Genomic DNA, 6,000 nt, shown 5'->3' on the forward strand with positions numbered 1-6,000 from the left:
ATCCCAGGACCCTGAGACCATGACCTGAGCCGAAGGCAGAGGGTTAACCCTCTGAGCCACCCAGGTGCCCCAACAAGCTAATTTTTTAAAGGATTCTATTTATTTGAGAGAAATAGAGAGTGGAGGGGGGAGCAGAGGGAAAGAGACAAGAAGACTCTGCGCTAAACATGGAGCCCCTCATAGGGCTTGATTCTACCATCCCGAGATCATAACCTGAGCCAAAATCAAGAGTCGGACACTCAACCCACTGAGCCACCCAGGCACCCCTAAACAGGGTTATTTATTAAAGAACTTCCCAAAATCTTTAACACCCCAAATGACATTTGCTCTTATTTATTTGTTCTGGTGTTTAGATTTTTTTTTTAAGATTTTATTTATTTATTTGACAGACAGAGATCACATGTAGGAAGAGAGACAGGCGGAGATGGGGGGAAGCAGACTCCCCAGGATGTTAGGATGATGACCTGAGCCGAAGGCAGAGGCTTAACCCACTGAGCTACCCAGGCACCGCCCACTAGATTTTATTTTTAAATTTAATATGAGTCTTATTTATTTATTTGACTTGGTAATATATACACATGGCTCAAATTCAAAAGGTACAAAAGGAACCCGAGGAAAAGTCTCTTCCTACCTCTGTCCCTCAACTACCCAGGGTTCCATCTCTGGTAATCTGGTAATCAACGCTGCCAGCATACTTCCACACATGTACTCCATATGTGTACGCTTAATATATCTTGGTGATTGTTCCCCATTGGGACATAAAGAGCTTCCTCATTCTTTGTATTTTCCCCCCTGTAGCCTGGTATTCTGATCAAGATGCATTTGAATCTCCCACTGGAATCAAGTCTCCACCCTCAAGAGGCAGAGTCCCCTGGGAAAATGAGGTGTGCTCTGGATGATCACTGCAAAAAAGTAGAAAGTGTTCAGGGAGGAGTGTCTGCCGTGCGGGGTCCATGTAGAAGAAAGAGAAGGTCACTCCGCTGGGTTTGGCTTGGAGCGGGAGCTAGGAGGTGAGAAGGGGCATGTGTGCTGCAGGTGAGTCTGGGCAGAGGGAGCGAGCCAGGGAGTCATTCATCACACTGACCTTTGTTTTAAAACAAAGAAGGCCAGTATGCATGTTCTGACCAACCTCAGCATTTAGATGCTGAGCACAAAAGCTTGATTTTTATTAGCTATATTTGTTGCCCATATAATGGAACCGATCTTGAAGTGGAAGTCAGACGTGTATATCAGATATCATTTGGAGTAATGAGTGTATTTTCCTAATCTTTCCAACACCGACCTTACAACTCATCTCCAATAGCATGCATACTAATTAATTTGTTTTCCATATAGTAATAAGATTAACAGCCTTGCATTTACACGGGGTACTGAGTCATGTTCAAATAAAACAAGTTCTAATGAGAAAAATTGGATGTGGCAGCAAATCATGTCCCACTCGGCAATCCAGGTTTATGTGTGTTTGTCTGTCTTTGCTACACGTATTTTTGTCAGGATCTCTCTGTAAACAAGATGATTTTTTTCATGTTGGGTTAGTCTGGGTAAATTTGTTTAATGAACAACAAAGTCATTGTAAACATTGCACAAAGCCGAGTGCCTTGCCTCGTGGCAAGGAATCTTTTAAGCTGCTTCAAAAAATACAATGTGTTAACCACAAAAACAATGTTGGGGGAAACATTATTAATATATCAAGGCCCCTAGTTACACAGTGTGACTCCGTTCTCTCCTGGATAATTGAAGAGTATAGGACGAAACAAGGTGTCACCTAGCACAGGTACTCTGCCTTCCCTAATCTGGGCCTCAGTTCCTTCCTCTGTCAACTGAAGAGAGTTCTCTAGGCTTGTGAATGTCCCACCTGCTCATCGTCAGAATCAACAGGGGGCTATAAAAATATACAGATGGCCAAGGTCTTCCTAAATTCCAGTCTTACTAAATCCCAATCTCTGGGGACTGGGGTCCCAGAATCTGTGATTTTTTTTTTTAAAGAATTTTATTTATTTATTTGACAGACAGAGATCACAAGTAGGCAGAGAGGCAGATGGGGGCGGGGGAGGGCTGCAGGCTTCCCGATGAGCAGAGAGCCCAATGCGGGGCTCGACCCCAGGACCCCGGGATCATGACCCGAGCCAAAGGCAGAGGCTTTAACACACTGAGCCACCCAGGTGCCCCTGAATCTGTAATTTTTTAAAAGATTTTATCCATGTATTCATCAGAGACAGAAGGAGAGAGAGCATAAGCAGGGGGAGCATCAGGCAGAGGGAGAAGTAAGCTCCCCGATGAGCAAGGAGCTCAGTATGGGGCTCAGTCCCAGGACCCCAGGGTCATGACCTGAGCTGAAGGCAGATGCTTAGCCAACTGAGCCACCCAGGCATCCCCAGAATCTGTATTTTTAAAAAATAAGTTCCTCAGGTGATTTGATGACCAGCTTAGTTTGGATCCACTGGACTAGGGAGATTAGCACTAAGATCTTTTCCAGCTCTTAGGTTCTCCTCTTCATGATTCCATGACCATGAAAACCCATGATTCTAAAAATTCATCCTGAAAAATATTGTTGCTCTCATCTGGGCTGAGGAAACGAACTGGTCGGGGAGGTAGGCACTTCGATTTTAGTCCTGACCAGTGGATCAAGCCAGCCGGATGACGTGTGGAAAATTCACCTCACTGCACCTCATTCTCTTCATTCACCGAACTAGGGCATTGGATCCTTCTTTGACATTCTGGAGCCTAATTTCTGACCCCTTTGGCATTCACCCATTTATGCATAAACAGCCACATACTTAACCTGTGAAAACAGAGTTTGGCAGGAAGGCTTGGTTGTGGTCATCTGCAATGACCTACTCATTCTTTCTGAGGTGAAGGTAGTTTCTCCTGGTTCTGCTCCAGCTGGCTGGCTCTTTTTCGGAGGAGCACAAGGGTATGTCCTGGCTGACAGCCAAACACTTCCAAGAGCCATAGTGCTTCCCCCTGTTTCAACTCAGCTCATTCCAGTTTTCCGTGATCCTTTGGGGTAGTTTTGTGCAAGGTACTTCCACGCTATATGCCCCCCACCCCCGCCATTCCCAGCCCAGAGGCGCCTACGTAGTAATACCCCAGAGCACCTAAGGGATGAATGAATGAACGAATGAATGAATGAATGAATGAATGAATACAAGTCACATGAGGTGTCTTCCAGCTATAACACTCAGTATCTCTGTGCCTCTTGGTCCTTAGTGGGTGGGTTCCTTGCTCAGGGAGGTGAAAGAGGAAGAAAGCTTGCCAGGTCTATACACTGTGTGGGAGTGAGCAAAAAGTTTGGTTACTTTGCCCAAACATCGAGTTCGTCTGTTTTCTAACTTCATATGAGTGGGATCATACTGGATGCATTTTCTGTGTCTGGCCTCTCTCACTGACCATTATACTCTGTTTCCTGCCTGGAGTGGGAATTGCCAGGGTTCACTCTTAATCACTCATTAAATGGTATGTCCTTGATGCATTTTTCAGCATCTGTACTATATTTCTCAATAAATGAAGAAAAAACAGAGGAAGTTCAAGACAGTTACCGTTCAATTTTGTCCTCAAGAGGCAATCTAGACTGTCTTAGAGAAAGGCTCCTTTAGTCTTAGGAAAAAGTGACTTGGGAATTTGAAAAAAATTTTTTACAGATTTTTAGCTTCTGAGCTGCCCAATTACCTTTCCTTTTTTTCCCACCCCTTGGCAAACATTCCAACATGTGGTTAACAGTCACACTGCTCTCACGTCCTCCATCATCCCCCACCCCATGTACCTCCCCCAGCAAGTCCACTGATCTGAGCTGCCATTTCTTCCCACGTAAAATGATGGTGTCGTCTGCAGCTGGTGGTGGCGGGCTGGGGGCTCGTGCACATAAATCAGTACCAGGACCCATCCTGCCACACCTGTGAGGGTCTGAATCTAGACAGTGACAAAGTAACAGTGTGGAAAATGGGGGTTAGAGGCTTTGTGTTGATAAACCTGAGAGAGTGGCGGGAAATCATTTTCCATGAGGAGACCCAGCCCAGCAACACTTCAGTATTACCTGCCTGGGCTGCCTTTTGCATTGCTCTGTGGGGAGTCAGGGTTTAATGAAGTAGGATAAACCACACACGCACATTAGTTAGCCTCCGCACAGGCAGGATTAACTTTACACTCCATTTGCAAGAGCAAAGCTCCTCTCCTAGAGTTTGTTATAAAGGGATTTAGAATTACAGAATGATAGAGCTGGAAGAGAGCCCCTAAGACATCATCATAATCCTCCCCCGTCATTTTACAGAGGGTCAAAGTAAAGTCCAGAGAGCGGAAGGGACGTGCCCAAGGTCACCTACTGAATTAAGGGCAGAGCTCAGGTAGGTACCTGGCTCTTCCGATCCCCAGGCCCGTGTCCTTTCCATTTCTTCGCTGATTACTTTGCAATAGCCTTGAAACAAAGACGAGGCAATGCATTTCTCTTGGTGGCTTTGCTGCACCCCCTTCTACACATTCTTCACGTTCAAGTTTCACAGGTGTGTATGAGCAAGCTGGCTCATGCTGCAGGGAACCTGTGTTGCACAGTTGAATTAGAAACATTGTGTGATCGTGGGTCACGTTCCAGGCGCTGTACCCAAACCCGGGGGTTGAGGCAGATAGTTCTCATAATGATACCACTACCATCAGCACCGGCAGCAGCCAACACACATACTACCCGTCTTAGGTACCAGGCTCTGCTTTAGGCACTTCCTCTATTTTAACACATTTAATCTTCACAACAGCACTACAAGGTGGGTACTGTCATGTACAAACTGGTACCATGCTCATTTTACAGAGGAGGAAACCCAAACAGAGAGGTTAAGTAGCACGCTCAAGGTCACACAGACTGCAAATTTCTTAGCTGGGATACAAAGCAGGCCATCTGGCTCCAGAGTCTGGAGTTCACTTTTATTTTTTATTTATTTTTTTATTTATTTATTTTTAAGATTTTATTTATTTATTTGACAGAGAGAAATCACAAGTAGGCAGAGAGGCAGGCAGAGAGAAAGGAGGAAGCAGGCTCCCTGTTGAGCAGAAAGCCCGATGTGGGGCTCGAACCCAGGACCTGGGATCATGACCTGAGCCGAAGGCAGCGGCTTAACCCACTGAGCCACCCAGGCGCCCCAAAAGATGGAGTTCACTTTTAATCACTACCTTAATCTACCTCAATCTACCTTTGCTCCTGGTCCACCTTTCTTCTGGATACCACCCTCCCCTCCTCTCATGCATTGCCCTCTGCTCCGGCCACGATGAGAGCTTATGGCTCCTTGAATATGCCATATTCAATTTTGCCAATATGCAATATGCCAATATGAATATGCCAATATTCAGTCCATTTTCCCAGAAGGCCGCTTTCCTCTCCGTACCTGTCAAAGATCCTCAAGGCCCAGTTCAAACGCTCCTCTTCCATGAAGACTTCATGTCTAGAATTCCTCTCTCTCTTCTCTGTCATTCTTAACCTTTCAGAAAGGTACTAAATGTTTTCAAGAGAAACAGAGGCTCTTCCAAACCCACTCTCTACCCTTCTCTCGCCTTTCTCATGCCCTGACAGGCTGACCTCTGTAGGCTTTGCCAACCAGAAATTCTTACCCTCTTACCTTCTTTTGCGTTCAGCCAATAGGAGGCACCAGACAGGAAGGAGAGGCTAGGAAAAGAGAAAAGTGAGACTGTTTCTTCCTTTGGGGCGCCTGGCTATCTCAGTTGGTAGAATATGCAGCTCTTGATCTCAGGGTCATGAGTTCGAGCCACACATTGGGTGTAGAGATTACTTAAATAAATGAACTTTAAAAAAATATATATATGTATACAGGACGCCTGGGTGGCTCAGTTGGTTGGAGGACTGCCTTCGGCTCAGGTCATGATCCCGGTGTCCCGGGATCGAGTCCCGAATCGGGCTCCCAGCTCCACGGGGAGTCTGCTTCTCTCTCTGACCTTCTCCTCGCTCATGCTCTCTCTCACTGTCTCTCTCTCAAATAAATAAATAAAATCTTTAAAAAAAAA

This window comes from Enhydra lutris, unplaced genomic scaffold, assembly GCF_002288905.1.
Source record: "Enhydra lutris kenyoni isolate GAN:26980312 unplaced genomic scaffold, ASM228890v2 scaffoldscaffold13, whole genome shotgun sequence".
NCBI classification, from domain to species: domain Eukaryota; kingdom Metazoa; phylum Chordata; class Mammalia; order Carnivora; family Mustelidae; genus Enhydra; species Enhydra lutris.